Genomic DNA, 17217 nt, shown 5'->3' on the forward strand with positions numbered 1-17217 from the left:
AGGACGTAGATGAATATGAAAAGGGAGATACGGTACTGCGCGAAGAATCTGACAGAGTACCTGAAAGACCTAAGTTGGAACAAAGTCCCAGGAGTAGACAACATTCCGTTAGAACTACTGAGAGCCTTGGGAGAGCTAGTCAAGACAAAACTTTTCCATTTGGTGAACAACATGTATCAGACAGGCGAAATACCCTCAGACTTCAAGAAGAACATAATAATTCAAGTTCCAAAGAAAGCAGGTGTTGACAGGTCTGAGAACTGCCGAACTATCAGTATAATAAGACAAGGTTGCAAATTACTAACATGAACTCTATACAAACGAATGGAAAAACTGGTAGAAGCTGACCTTGGTAAAGATCAGTTTGGATTCCGTAGAAATGTAGGAACATGCGAAGCAATACTGGCCCAATGACTTATCTTAGATGAGAGGTTAAGGAAGAACAAACCTACATTCATAGTATTTGTAGACTTGAAGAAAGCTTTTGATAATGTTGACTGGAATATTCCCTTTCAAATTCTGAAGGTGGTAGGAGCAAAGTACAGGAAGCGAAGGGCTATTTATAATTTGTACAGACAACAGATGGCAGTTATAAGAGTCGATGGACACGAAAGGGAAGCAGTGGTTGGGAAGGGAGTGAGACAGGGTTGTGGCCTATCCACGATGTTATTCAATCTGTACATTGAGCAAGTGGTAAAGGAAACAAAAGAAAAATTTGGAGCAGGAATTAAAATCCAGGGAGAAGAAATAAAACCCTTGAGGTTTTGCCGATGACATTGTAATTCTGTCAGAGACAGCAAAGGACTTGGAAGAGCAGTTGAACGGAATGGACAGTATCTTGAATGGAAGATATAAGATGAACATCAACATAAGCAAAAGAAAGATAATGGAATGTAGTCATATTAAATCAGGTGATGCTGAGGAAGTTAGATTAGGAAATGAGACACTTAAAGTAGTATATGAGTTTTGCTATATGGGTAGAAAAATAACTGATGATGGTTGTAGGATATAAATTGTAGACTAGCGTTGCAAGGGAAGTATTTCTGAAGAAAAATATGTTAACATCAAGTTTAGATTTAAGTGTCAGGGAGTCTTTTCTAAAATATTTGTGTGGGGTGTAGCCATGTATGGAAGTGAAACATGGACGATAAACAGTGTAGACAAGAAGGGAATGGAAGGTTTTGAAATGTAGTGCAACAGAAGAATGCTGAAGATTAGATGGGTAGACCGCGTAACTAATGAGGAGGTACTGAACAGAATTGGGGACAACAGATATTTGTGACACATGTTGACTAGAAGAAGGGATCGGCTGACAGCACATGTCCTGAGGCACCAAAAGATCACCAGTTTAGTACTGCAGGGAAGCGTGGAGGGTAAAAATTGTAGAGGGAGACTAAGAGATAAATACACTAAGTGGATTCAGAAGGACGTAGGTTGCAGTAGTAACTTGAGGGTGAAGAGTCTTGCATAGGATAGTGTAGCATTGAGAACTGAATCAAACCAGTTTTGGATATTTGTGGTAAGGTCTTATGGGACCAAATTGCTGAGGCCATCCGTCCCTAAGCTTACACCCTACTTAATCTAACTGAAACTAACTTACGCTAAGGACAACACACACACACACCCATTCCCGAGGGAGGACTCGAACCTCAGACGGAGGGAGCCGCGCGGGCCTTGACAAAGCACCTGAGACCGTGCGTGCTACCCCGCGCGGCCATCGAACCAGTCTTTGGACTGAAGACTACAACAACAACAAACTCCATTGGAATTATTACGTTATTCTTAAAGTCTCATAAACACTGAAGCGCCTAAGAAGCTGGTACAGACATGCATATTCAAATACAGAGATATGTAAACAGGCAGAATATGCTGCTGCGGTCGGCAACGCCTTTATAAGACAGCAAATGTTTGGCGCAATAGTTAGATTGGTTACTACTGATGAAATGCCAGGTTATCAAGATTTAACTGAGTCTGGACGTGCTGTTATAGTCGACTCACGGGAGATGATACACAGCATCTCTGAAGTAGCGATGAAGTTGGGATTTTCCCGTACGAATATTTCATATCAGTATTCCGGTAAAACATAAAATCTCCTGACATCCCTGTGGCAGGCAAAATATTCTGAAAGAAGACTGAAGAGAATCGTTCAACGTGACAGACGTGCAACCATCCCGCAAATTGCTGCAGATATAAATGCTGTGCCATCAACAAGTTTCAGTGTGCGAACCATTCAACTAAACATCATCGATATGGGCTATCGGAACCGAAGATCCACTCGTGTATCCTTGATGACTGCACGACACAAAGCTTTACGCCTCGCTTGAGCCCGTCAACACGGACGTTGGACTGTTGATGACTGGAAACATGTTGCCTGGTCGGACGAGGCTCGTTTCAAATTGTATCGAGCGGATGGACGTGTACGGGTATGGAGACAACCTCATGAATCCATGGTCTCTGCAGGTCATCAGGGGACTGTTCAAGCTGGCGGAGGCTCTGTGATGGTGTGGGGCGTTTGCAGTTGGAGTGATATGTGACCCCTGCTACATCTAGATACTACTCTGACAGGTGACACGTACGTAAGCATCCTGTCTGATCACCTGCATCCATTCATGTCGATTGTGCATCCAGACGGACTTGGGCGGTTCCAGCAGGACAATGCGACACCCCACACGGCCAGAATTGCAACAGAGTGGCTCCAGGAACACTCTTCTGAGCTTAAACACTTTCTCTGGCCACCAAACTCCCCAGATACGAACATTATTGAGCATATATGGGATACCTTGCAACGTGCCGTTCAGGAGAGATCTCCATCCCCTCGGATTTAGGGACAGTCCTGCAGCATTCATGGTGTCAACTCCCACCAGCACTACTTCAGACATTAGTCGAGTCCGTGCCACGTGGTGTTGCGGCACTTCTGCGTGCTCTTGGAGGCCTACACGACATTAGGCAGGTGTACCAGTTTCTTTGGCTCTTCAGTGTATGTTTCGTAGTACTGGGTTGCCACCTGATCTTTTAGTACTCATACAGCTCCTTTTCTTTTCTTCAAAGGTCTCTTGAATTTTCCTACAGACTGCATCTATCTTTTCCCTACTTATGTATACTTCTACAATCTGGCGTTTGTGTTCTAGCCATTCCTGCTTAGCCATTTTGCACATTCTGTCAGCCTCATTCTTTGGACGTCTGTATTCCCTTTTGGCTGCTTCATTTGCTGCTTTCATCAATTAGATTCAGTGTTTCCTGTGTTATCCAGGGAACACTACTACAGCTTGCCTTTTAGCTCTATGATCCTCTGCTGCCTCCCCCATTTCATATCTAAAGGCTATCTATTCGTCTTCTCTTGTATTTCATACACCGTTCCAGTCCATTGTCACCTGATGCTTGCACTGAAACTCTCAACAACCTGTGGTTCCTTCTCTTTATATAGATCCCATCTCCTTAATTTTCTATTTCTTCCGTCTTATCTACGATTAATAACCAATAAATTGCGGTCAGAATCCACATCTGCCACCAAACATGTCTTACAGTTTAAGATCTGATTCAAAAACCTCTGTCTTACCATTGTTAACGAATCTGAAAAATTCGAGTGCGTCCAGGGCTCTTCCACGTATACTACCTTCTCTCATGGTTCTTAAATGAAGTGTTTGTTGTTGTTGTGGTCTTCAGTCCTGAGACTGGTTTGATGCAGCTCTCCATGCTTCTCTATCCTGTGCAAGCTTCTTCATCTCCCAGTACTTACTGCAACCTACATCCTTCTGAATCTGCTTAGTGTATTCATCTATCGGTCTCTCTCTACGATTTTTACCCTCCACACTGCCCTCCAATGCTAAATTTGTGATCCTTTGATACCTCAGAACATGTCCTACCAACCGGTCCCTTCTTCTTGTCAAGTTGTGCCACAAACTCCTCTTCTCCCCAATTCCATTCAATGCTTCCTCATTAGTTATGTTAGCACCACATTTCGAAAGCTTCTATTCTCTTCTTGTCCAAACTATTTACCGTCCATGTTTCACTTCCGTACATGGCTACACTCCTTACAAATACTTTCAGAAACGACTTCCTGACACTTAAATCTATACTCGATGTTAACAAATTTCTCTTATTCAGAAACGCTTTCCTTACAATTGCCAGTCTACATTTTATATCCTCTCTTCTTCGACCATCATCAGTTATTTTGCTCCCCAAATAGCGATGATTAAATTATGCTCTGTGCTAAATTCTGCCACGCAAGTTCTTCTGCCATTGCTTTCCCGTAGGCTGTACCCACCTACTATTTTTCCTAATTTTCATTTTTCTACTACCTAATTCCAGTCACCCATTAAATTGAAAATTTCATCTTAACTACGCGAGTAATATCCTTTATCTCATCATAATATCTTTTATCTCATCATACTTTCATTTAATCTTGTCATTTGTGGAGCTAGTTGGCGCATAGACTTGTGCTACTGTTTCGGGTGTTGGCTTGTGTCTACTTGGGCTACGATAACGCGTTCACTATGCTATTCATAATAGCTTATGCACATTCCTTTTTTTTATTCATTATTACGCTTGCTCTTGCTCCTATTTGATTTTGTGTTGGTAACCCTGTAGTGATCTGACCAGAAGTCCTGTAAATGCTATCGCACATCACTAATTCCCCCTATATCTAACTTCAGCATATGAACTTCCCTTTTCAGTTCTAAAATCTCCGTTAAGGCAGGTAACATTCCATGCTCCAGCGCACAGTTTTGTTTTTTCTGCTGGTGATATCCTCCTGAATAGTCCCCACTTGAAGATCCGAATGGGGGCCAATTTTACATCCGGAATAATTTATTCAGGAGAATTCCATGATCATTACTGTAGAGTTTAGAGAAAAGAATAACGTTGTGGTTTCCCCTTGTTTTCAACAGTTCCCACTACCAGCACAGTATGGTCATGTCGATTAATGTTGCAAGCCCAGATCAGATAGTCATACAGACTGTTGCCCCTACTTCTACTAAAAGTATTGCGGCCAATTTAGTCTGATCTTTCCACAGACACCTTCCACTGTGGTTCCACATACGATAGGGCTACCTCTGTTGTTGAGGCAAGCCTACAAACCTAGACAAGCTCTGTGCTTCATGGGTTCTTGCGACAAGACCATCTAATCCAACCTGCATTGCGCTTGGAGTTAGAGAAAATTGCTTTAGAACACATTCAGTTTCCTTGTCTTCTTTATTGCATACTCCAAAATTACTGTATTTCTTCCTCTCTTATTATTCATTTCAGCAGATTTGGACCTTTTAGTTTTTTCTTCCGTTTCTGCTGGCTTCCTTCATCTCTCGTCAATGAGCTTATTTTTCATCCATTTGTCTTCTGACAGCTCAGCTTTGTATAGTTTCGACATTATTATTGTTGTCTTGTTCTTCCTTTGCCTTTTCTTTCTTTGTTGCTATTGTTGTTTTTTGCCTAATTTCAATTTTGGCGACTGTATGATATCCCTTGGATTTACTGTAAAACATGTCGGATGTGATGCCAGATCATTTACATCAGTGACTAATGGGCCTACATTACTGTCATTCCCACTTGCTTCTCCTTTATGCACAACTTCATTTTGATTGGTAAACCTATCAACCGTGTCTCCTATACCTGTTATTGCACCTACTAAATCATAACAGTCATCTTCTTAAATGGGTCTGTAGAAAACTTTTACAACACTTGTGTGTCCATCTTCAGAGGCTTCGTTTGTCTTACTGTATCTTCTCTGTTACCATTCTTCATGTCTTCAGAGAGCAAGGACCACGCCAGAGTCCAACAGGTATGTCTCCGCAGCAACGAATTCGGTATCTGCCTATCAAGATACACACGTATCCAATGGGATAGTCGCACATTTACAAAATACACTGACGAAAAAAATATCGCAACACTAAAAAGGGAGATGTGCGACATAAATGAAAGTTGATAGGCGTGTTTCTACATCTGAAAAATGATGTCTGTTCAGATTTCACACGAAACGCATAAGATTGGCACTAATAACGCCACTATGAGGATGTAAATCTCTTTTGCGTTAAACACATGCTGAAACGGTCGTAAGCGTCAGTTACCATTTAGATTGAAAGTGGTGAGTTGATGAAACTTCCTGGCAGATTAAAACTGTGTGCCGGACCGAGACTCGAACTCGGGACCTTTGCCTTTCGCGGGCAAGTGCTCTACCAACTGAGCTACCCAAGCATGACTCACGCCCCGTCCTCACAACGTTACTTCTGCCAGTACCAGAGCTTCTGTAAAGTTTGGGAGGTAGGAGACGAGGTACTGGCAGAAGTAAAGCTGTGAGGACGGGGCGTGAATCATGCTTGGGTAGCTCAGTTGGTAGAGCACTTGCCCGCGAAAGGCAAAGGTCCCGAGTTCGAGTCTCGGTCCGGCACACAGTTTTCATCTGCCAGGAAGTTTCATATCAGCGCACACTCCGCTGCAGAGTGAAAATCTCATGGTGAGTTGATGTTAGTCAAGAATACCTTTAATGCAACAAAGACGACATTATCAGCACCTCACTGAATTTCAACGAAGTAGAGTAATAGGTCTTTGAGAAGCTGAATGTTCCTTCAGCGATACTGCAAAAAGGCTTGGCAGGAATGTAGCCACTTTGCATGATTGCTGGCAGTGATGATCACGAGAATATAGAGTAGTAAGAAGATCGGGCTCCGGGCGGCTACGTGGCATTACAAAGAGGGAAGACCATGATGTCCAGCATGTGACTTTGGTTTTTCGTACTGCATCTGCAGCAGAAATTTGAGCAGCAGTTGGCTCCACACTGACACAAAGAACTGTTACAAATTGGTTACTCCAAAGACAGCTACGAGCCAGACGCCCTGTAGCGTGCATTCCACTGATCCCAAACCTTTTGCGACTTCAGTGGTGTCAAGCGAGAGCTCATTGGGAGGCAGGTGTAAGTCTGATGCGTTTTCTAATGAAAGCTGATTCTGTCTCCTTGCCAGCGCTGACCGTGTGTTGGTCTGCCTGCAATCATCCTGTCTGCGTGCTAGACACACTGGACGTGAAGGGTGACAGTTATTGAACTATACGAAAAAAAATGTCATAACTTCTGAACGGCTTGCGTTAGGACGTTGAAACTGCACGGCTAACCGCGGGGACGACGAGAATTTATGGTTTGGTTTAGCGACGAAATACACTTTCATTTGGGTCGATTCGTCGATAAGCAAAATTGGTGCAATCAGAGCACTGAGAATCCACATTTCGCGATCGAGAAGTCTCTTCACCCTTAACGGGTGACTGTGTGGGGTGCAATGTCCAGTCACGGAATAATCGGTGCGTTATTCCTTGATGCCACGATGACTACCGAACGATACGTGAAGGTTTTGGAAGATGATTTCATGACCATTATACAAAGTGACCCTTATATCGACAAGATGTGGTACAGGCGAGACGGAGCTCAACCTAGTCGAAGCAGGCGAGTGTTTTATGTCCTGGAGGAGCACTTTTGGGACCGCATTCTGGCTCTGGGGTACCCAGAGGCCACTGACATGGGCCTCGATTGGCCGCCATATTCACCGGATCTGGACACATGTGACTCCTTTTTGTGGGGCTATATTAAAGACTAGGTGTACAGCAATAACCCCAAAACCATAGCTGAGATGAAAACAGCCATTCAGGAGGTCATTGACAGCATTGATATTGCGACACTTCAGCGGATCATTCATAATTTCGCCATTCGTCTGCGTCACATAATCGCCAATGATTGCAGGCATATCGAACATGTCATAACTTAAATCCGAATATCTGTAGTGACATTTACACCTTGAATAAAGTGTGTGCACGCCACAGTTTGTAACTACACTACTGGCCATTAAAATTGCTACACCAAGAAGAAATGCAGGTGATAAACGGGTATTCATTGGACAAATATATTATACTACAACTGACATGTGATTACATTTTCACGCAATTTGGGTGCATAGATCCTGAGAAATCAGTACCCAGAACAACCACCTCTGGCCGTAATAACAGCCTTTATACGCATGGGCATTGAGTCAAACAGAGCTTGGATGGCGTGTACAGGTACAGCTGCCCATGCAGATTCAACACGATACCACAGTTCATCAAGAGTAGTGACTGGCGTATTGTGACGAGCCAGTTGTTCGGCCACCATTGACCAGACGTTTTCAGTTGCTGAGAGAGCTGGAGGATGTGCTGGCTAGGGCAGCAGTCGAACATTTTCTGTATCCAGAAAGGCCCGTACAGGACCTGCAACATGCGGTCGTGCATTGTCCTGCTGAAATGTAGGGTTTCGCAGGGATCGAATGAAGGGTAGAGCCACGGGTCGTAACACATCTGAAACGTAACGTCCACTGTTCAAAGTGCCGTCAATGCGAACAAGACGTGAGTGAAACGTGTAACCAGCGGCACCCCATACCATCACGCCAGGTGATACGCCAGTATGGCGATGACGAAAACACGCTTCCAATGTGCGTTCACCGCGATGTCGCCAAACACGGATGTGACCATCACGATGCTGTAAACAGATCCTGGAATCATCCGAAAAAAAGACGTTATGCCACTCGTGCACCGAGGTTCGTTGTTGAGTACACCATCGCAAGCGCTCCTGTCTGTGATGCAGCGTCAAGGGTAACCGCAGCCATGGTCTCCGATCTGATAGTCCATGCTGCTGCAAACGTCGTCGAACTGTTCGTGCAGATGGTTTTTGTCTTGCAAACGTCCCGATCTGTTGAGTCAGGGATCGAGACGTGGCTGCACGATCCGTTACAGCCATGCGGATAAGATGCCTGTCATCTCGACTGCTAGTGATACGTGGCCGTTGGGATCCAGCTCGGCGTTCCGTATTACCCTCGTGAAGCCACAGATTCCATATTCTGGTAACAGTCATTGGATCTCGACCAACGCGAGCGGCAGTTTCGCGATACGATAAACCGCTATCGCGATAGGCTAAAATCCGACCTTTATCAAAGTCTGAAACGTGATGATACGCATTTCTCCTTCTTACTCGAGGCATCACAACAACGTTTCACCAGGGAACCCGGTCAACTGCTGTTTGTGTATGAGAAATCGGTTGGAAACTTTCCTCATGTCAGCTCGCTGTAGGTGTCGCCACCGGTGCCAACCTTGTGTGAATGCTCTGAAAAGCTAATCGTTTGCATTTTCTACCTGTAGGTTAAATTTCGTGTCTGTAGCACGTCATCTTCGTGGTGTAGCAATTTTGATGGCCAGTAGTGCAATTTACGTTTCTTTTCATATAGTCACTCTGTACACCTGGTGTTATGGTATTGAATGCGATTTAGTATAACAGCAGGAGCACTCTCATGTTTATCCCACGCACCCTGACCGAAAATGCGTACGTCAATCTGGTGATTCTACCTGTTGTGCTGCCATTTGTGAACAGCATTACAGGGGAAGTTTTCCAGTAGGATAACGCTGTTGTAAGCCAACATGCCCTACAGAGTGTCGACATGTTGCCTTGGGCTGCTCGATCACCACATCTGTCTCCAATCGAGCGCGTATGAAACATCATCGCACTGAAACTCCAGGGTCATCCATAAAACGCATTAACCGTCACTGTATTGGCCGACCATGAGCAACAGTCATAGAACTCCATGCCACAAACTGGCATGTGGCACCTGTAAAACACAATGCGTGCACGTTTGCATGCTTCCACTCAACATACTGGCGGTTACATCGGTTGTTAATGTACCAGCATTTTACATTTGCAATGGCGTATCTCGCACTTACATTAACCTGCGGTCTCGGAATGTTAATCTCTTAAATATGTTTACTAGACAAATGCATTCCAGAAATTTCATTACTTTTGATTAATTACTTATTGGTGTTGCGTTTTTTTCCGTCAGTGTACATTTATCGCTGTAGCTGGGACACCTGCCTGCAAAAATGCTTCTTCAGGAAGCCTATTACTTTAGAGCCGAGTCATCACTCTTCCTGGGTTGTTTTAGAGAAACTTTACAAGTAGGAAGACCTGAAAGGTGTCATAAATGAGACATCTTGAGGCTGTAGCTTGTGGATACAGTGTGGTGGCAAGCACACTACAGTTGTACGTTTTAGTCTGCATTGTTCTATGAAATTGTTTGGTGTGGACGACATTTCCATCCAGAATTGGAAGTATTGGATCTTCGCAAGTATGGGTGGTACACTGCTGGAGAAAGGCACGTGTTCAATGGCCCAAGGGTGTATTACATCTACATCTGCATACATACTCCGCAATCCACCATACGGTGCGTGGCGGAGGATACCTCATACCACAACTAGCATCTTCTCTTCCTGTTCCACTCCCAAACAGTACGAGGGAAAAATGACTGCCTATATGCCTCTGTACGAGCCCTAATCTCTCTTATCTTATACTTGTGGTCTTTCCGCGAAATGTAAGTTGGCGGCAATAAAATTGTATTGCAGTCAGCCTCAAATGCTGGTTCTCTAAATTTCCTCAGTAGCGACACGAAAAAAACGCCTCCTTTCCTCCAGAGACTCCCACCCGAGTTCCTGAAGCATTTCCGTAACACTCGCGTGATTATCAAACCTACTAGTAACAAATCTAGCATCCCGCCTCTGAATTGCTTCTACGTCCTCCCTCAATCCGACCTGATAGGGATCCCAAACGCTCGAGCAGTACTCAAGAATAGGTCGTATTAGTGTTTTATAAGCGGTCTCCTTTACAGGTGAACCACATCTTCCCAAAATTCTACCAATGAACCGAAGGCGACTATCCGCCTTCCCCACAACTGTCATTACATGCTTGTCCCACGTCATATCGCTCCGCAATGTTACGCCCAAATATTTAATCGACGTGACTGTGTCAAGCGCTACGCTACTAATGGAGTAGTAGCCGGCCGGTGTGGTCGTGAGGTTCTAAGCGCTTCAGTTTGGAACCGCGGCCGCAGATTCGAATCCTGCCTCGGTCATGGATGTCTGTGATGTCCTTAGGTTAGTTAGGTTTTTAAGTTCTAGGAGACTGATGACCTCAGAAGTTAAGTCCCATAGTGCTCGGAGCCATTTGAACCATTTTACTAATGGAGTATTCAAACATTACAGGATTCTTTTTCCTATTCATCTGCATTAATTTACATTTATATTTAGAGTTAGCTGCCATTCTTTACACCAATCACAAATCCTGTCCAAGTCATCTTGTATCCTCGTACAGTCACTCGACGACGACACCTTCCCGTACACCACAGCATCATCAGCAAACAGCCGCACATTGCTATCCACCCTATCCAAAAGATCATTTATGCAGATAGAAAACAACAGCGGACCTACCACACATCCCTGGGGCACTCCAGATGATACCCTCACCTCCGATTAACACTCACCATCGAGGACAACGTACTGGTTTCTATTACTTAAGAAGTCTTCGAGCCACTCACATACTTGGGAACCAATCCCGTATGCTCGTACCTTAGTTAGGAGTCTGCAGTGGGGCACCGAGTCAAACGCTTTCCGGAAGTCAAGGAATATGGCATCCGTCTGATACCCTTCATCCATGGTTCGCAGTATATCATGTGAAAAAAGAGCGAGTTGCGTTTCGCAGGAGCGATGCTTTCTAAAGCCGTGCTGATGCATGGACAGCAACTTCTCTGTCTCATGGAAATTCATTATATTCGAACTGAGAATATGTTCGAGAATCCTGCAACAAACCGATGTTAAGGATATTGCTCTGTAATTTTGAGGATCCGTCCTTCTACCCTTCTTATATACAGGCGTCACCTGCGCTTTTTTCCAGTCGCTCATACTGTGGGTTTGCAATGTCATCGGCGATCAGATGGCGCTCAGGAGGATTCTCTGTGCAACCTATGCTTCGAATCTGCAGGTAGTAACTACGAGTATTTGGAGTTTAGAGGTGGAAGTAGGAATGCTATAGGGATTATGGCTCACCCAGTCAAAAAATCTTAAATTCTATATTTGTGATTTCATCAAGCCACATGCTCTCCTCCTCCCCATCCCCTTCCCACTACCCCCACCCCTCCCCACTCCTCTGCCACTACCCCCACGCCTTCCCCACTCCCCTCCTCTCCAGCGAATCACAGCCTAGTCTTACAATGAAATGTCCCCTCCTCCTGCTCTCCAGCCAGTCATAGCCTTGTATTAAGATGAAAATAAAAATGACAAGTTCATGTAAAATGAAAAGACATGTACCACACACACACACACAAACACAAACACACACACACACACACACACACACACACACACACACACACACACCATAACGAAAATTACTGTAGTTCCACATATTTATTATTTACCAACATTAATTAGAATCTAAAATTGTTTCTCAGTCAATCAGTAAATTTCATCTCTCTGTATTATACTTCGGCAACGGCCTTGCCGCAGTGGATACACCGGTTTCCGTCAGATCACCGCAGTTAAGCGCTGTCGGGCGTGGCCGGCATTTGGATGGGTGACCATGCGGGCCGCCATGTCCTGTTGCCATCTTTCGGGGTGCACTCAGCCTCGTGATGCCAATTGAGGAGCTACTCGACCGAATAGTAGTGGCTCCGGTCACAGAGAACCATCATAACGACCGGGAGAGCGGTGTACTGACCACACGCCCCTCCTATCCGCATCCTCAGCTGAGGATGATACGGCGGTCGAATGGTCCCGATGGGCCACTTGCGTCCTGAAGACGGGGTGCTCTTTTTTATTATACTTCACAAAAAGTGTTTATGTCAAGATTCCTTTCTCTCTCCCACTCTCTGTTGTCACACTCCGCTAATGTTTCTATGAAAATACTATACGCTGAATTGGCAAAAGTCATAGGCTAGCCGTAAGCACAAATATAGACAGCGGTAGCATTGCGTACACAAGGTATAGGAGACAGTGCATTGGTGGAGCTGTCACTTGTACTCAGGTAATTCATGTGAAAAGGCTTCCGACACGTTTATGGTCGCACGGCGGAAATTAACAAAAAATGGCTCTGAGCACTATGGGCCTTAACATCTGAGGTCATCAGTCCCCTAGAACTTAGAACTACTTAAACCTAACTAACCTAAGGACATCACACACACCCATGCCCGAGGCAGGATTCGAACCTGTGACCGTAGCTGTCGCGCGGTTCCAGACTGAAGCGCCTAGAGCCGCTCGGCCACCAACGGCCGACCGGGAAATCAACAGACTTTGAACGCAGAATGGTAGTTGGAGCTAGACACATGGGGCAATCCATTTTGGAAATCATTCGGGAATTCAATATTTCGAGATCCAATGTGTCAAGGGTATGCTGAGAATAGCAAATTTCAGGCATTATCTCTCACCACTGACAACGCAGTGGCTGACGGACTTCACTTAACGACCGAGAGCAGCGGCGTTTGCGTAGATTGGTCATTGCTAACATACAAGCAACATTGCGTGAAATAACCGCGGAAATCAATGTGGGACCTACAACGAACGTATCCGTTACGGCAGTGCGGCGAAATTTGCGTTAATGGGCTATGGGAGCAGAAGATAGACGCCTGTGCCTTTGCTAACAGCATGTCATTGCATGAAGCGCCTCTCCTGAGCTCGTGGCAATATCGGTTGGATCCTAGACGACTGGAAAACCGTGGTCTGATCAGACGAGTGCCGACTTCAGTTGGTGAGAGCTGATGCTAGGGTACAAGTGTGATGCTCTCACCCTCAGAGCATGGACTCAGGTTGTCATCAAGGCACTGTGCAAGGTTGGATCGCTAATTAATGACGTGGGCTGTGTTTACCCTGAATGGCCACACACCGTCAGGTGGCTTGCGGAGTATGGATGTAGATGAATGGACTGGATCCTTTTGTCCATCTGAACTGATCATTGACTGGAAATTGTTATGTTCGTCTATTTGGAGACCATATGCTCTCATGGACATCGTATGCCGAAACAACGGTGTCACTGGGCCACAACGGTTCGTGTTTGGTTTGGAGAATATTCTGGACAATTGAAGCGAATGATATGGCCATCCAGATCGCACACAGGCGTTTGACTGACGGGGACATATTGATATCTCTGAGGAGAGTGTCACTCCTCACTGCCTCTCTTGCCATATTTACGTATGGGTGCGGTGGACAGTCGAACGGAACATCCGTTATCAACTGCTCTAGACACAGGCAGCAGCATCTAAATGGCCCCTTTCTTGGACACGTATTAATTAATGTCCCTGTCGTTTAACAGCTTCCAATTTTCTTAATTTTTAAACGACTGGGGTGAAGTTTTCTTTAATTACTGAAAAAGTTTCAGCTCGACTGTATGTACACTTTGCCAGTTACAATTTGTATTACGGAACTGACAGTAGAACACGAATTGTGAACTGCCTCTTTTAAATTCCTTGTAATGATTGTTATTCACACAAAAGTCTTGAGACTTGGTATAACTCTATTATTTCATCAATGTCGTCGAATGCTGTAACTAAAACTTCCTGTAACAAGTACAAATGATACTTTATCTATTATGAATAGGGATGATTTCGTTCCAAATTTAGTTTTTAGTAAATAACTTTAAAACTGATTGGGGTAGCATTACGGTGTCACACAGTTAATGTTTTTATATCAAACTGAGGCTACATACGAATTTTAATCTTTCTGTGCCTAATATTTAGCTTCTTCAAATTTTCGTAAAAACGCCGATTTTTTCCAAAGTATTGCCCCAATCAAATTGACACTTGTAACTTTTGATTGCGACATACATTTGCGTATTCTGAACAATTTTTAGCTTTCTAGCTTATTATTTTTCGCCACTTATTTTTTTCTTAAAACAATATATTTACGAGGGTTGCCCAGAAAGTAATGTACCGCATTTTTTTCCTCAACCGAAAACAATGCTACAAATTCTAAACGTCACGTACGTATTTTTTAAATCTCCTGAGCGAGCGCGCCAAGTTTCTGTCACTTCCGACAGATAGCGTAGCTGCAGGACAGTTTCAAAATGGCGTCTGTAAGTGATGTACGTTACAAGCAACGTGCCGTCATTGAATTTCTCACCGCAGAGAAAGAAACTGTGGGGAATATTCACAAACGCTTGTGTAAATTCTATGGAGCATCTGCTGTCGACAGAAGTACAGTTAGTCGCAGGGCACGGAGGGTGAGGTCATCAGAAGGCGGTTCGGCGAAGCTCCACGATTTGCACCGGTTGGGGAGACCATCCATTGCTGTCACACGTGACGTGTTGCAGCGAGCTGATGTCGTCATTCGGGAGACAGACAAATTATGACTCGGCATTTTGAGGATGACGACGGGATGATTCACAAAGTGAAGCACTGTTGCCCCCAGGACAAGGATTGGTACCGACAGGGTATACATGTCCTTGTTTCGCGCTAGGGGAAGGCCATAGAACGGGATGGAGATCACGAGGAAAAATAGGTTGTGTAGATAAAACACCATTCTTTCATGTGTATAATTCTCATTATGTTCAATAAAGAATTGTTGAGGAAAAAAATGCGATGCTCTACTTTCAGGGCAACCTTCGAAGCAAAAACGTCATAATGTTAACATTAATAAATTGAAGCGTACAAGGTACACTGACAAAGTCTGGAAAACTTATTTTAATTTTTCATTTCATTTTTAGATTATGGCACAATACTTCGTATGCTACGCACAAGCTGTTATGATGATGTAGCGCTAGAATTGGTAAACTAGAGTAAGTTCCAGCACACTCGCTCGCTTCTTTATCGGTCGTAATGATACAGCGCTTGTTTCGCACAAGTGCGAGTGACATCAGTTTGGGGATAAGGTAAAAGTTTAGTGAAGCGTGTCTCCCAATCAAGTGCTCTTACGGAATGAGATTTTCACTCTGCAGCGGAGTGTGCGCTGATATGAAACTTCCTGGCAGATTAAAACTGTGTGCCGGACCGAGGCTCGAACTCGGGACCTTTGCCTTTCGCGGGCTAGTTTGGAAGGTAAGAGACGAGGTACTGGCAGAAGTAAAGCTGTGAGGACGGGGCGTGAGCCGTGCTTGGGTAACTCAGTTGGTAGAGCACTTGCCCGCGAAAGGCAAAGGTCCCGAGTTCGAGTCTCGGTCCGGTACACAGTTTTAATCTGCCAGGAAGTTTCAAGTGCTCTTACGTTTCAAAAGTGTCTCCCCCTCAGCCCTACGACGGCGGAACGGGCAGACTTATCACAAAATCTGCTATTTGTCATTCAACAGTTACAGCGAAATCTGGAATTATTATTTGAGCATATAACTGCTGGTACCCTCACTCAGACAGAACTCTCAACTCACCTGACAGCTTTTTCGTCTAAAGTCTCCGGCACTCTGACCGGCACCTCCATTACTCAACAGTTCGACAAGAAGGTGCAACGTTGGGCAAGCTACATTGCGTGGCTAGAGCAGTAGTTCACAGCCCACGAAATACTAGGGAACTAACAAAAGCGTGCTTATTTCCTCACGTATGTCAGACCAGAGATTTTACAGCTACTTAAGCAGTTAAACCCTAATTCAGAGCCACATTCACTCCCCTATGAACAACTGAAATGTAGTTTTCTAGAATACTTTAATGCACAAGTCCATATTGTCACCACAAGTTTAAAATTTTTCAGATGTCACAAACAAGCCAATCAAACTTATAAAGCATGGATTACCCAGCTGCAGGGCTTGTCCAGAGACTATCGTTTCCAATGCACTAACCGCAATTGCAAACAGTTGTATGCTGCATCTTTGGTCAGAGATATGATCCATGCACTGGATGGCAATCTTTGTACAGACTTACTCAAATTGAAGGATTTTCCTCTGGAGACACTTTTTTTTTCACTAGCTGCTTATATTTTATGACCCGCCGTCTAATTTCTTATGGTGGGTCGTATGTTGCCACTTAGCCGCTGTGACTGGGTCCGGGGTCCGGTGTGACAGAGTGACACCACACCGGCTCCCGTCCCCACTCACACAGTTGCCCGTGTCCCTCCACGTGGAGGCGGGCTCTAATTGTTTACATCCATTTGATATCTTTTTTTTTGTGCAGCATTAGAAAAACTTATAACTATTACAAAATCAAGTGAGATATTAATAAACAAAACGATATTAAATATTTAGAAAGAAGGAAGGAAGAGAATTGAGTAGAGAAGAGATATGTGTAATATTGGCCGTCACCTGGTTGTGGGCGGCGGCCCGGGTCTTGGAATGACCCTCAAGACGCTGGCCGTCGCTCACCATGCGTTTTACATCTACCATCCTAAAAACTAGCTTAACTAGAAGAGATTAGGGTACGTTAAAGCTAGAAACTAAGACTAAGACCTCCATGTCCAGCCTGCTAAACTACTTACGATATACAATAG

General features: G+C 44.4%; 1 pseudogene; it reads left to right on the plus strand.

Moving 5' to 3' along the window:
• Window positions 1–12308: 12308 nt before the first annotated feature.
• On the plus strand, window positions 12309–12426 carry LOC126249949 (5S ribosomal RNA; annotated as a pseudogene).
• The last annotated feature ends 4791 nt before the right edge of the window (window positions 12427–17217 follow it).

This window comes from Schistocerca nitens, chromosome 3, assembly GCF_023898315.1.
Source record: "Schistocerca nitens isolate TAMUIC-IGC-003100 chromosome 3, iqSchNite1.1, whole genome shotgun sequence".
In the NCBI taxonomy this organism is placed as follows: domain Eukaryota; kingdom Metazoa; phylum Arthropoda; class Insecta; order Orthoptera; family Acrididae; genus Schistocerca; species Schistocerca nitens.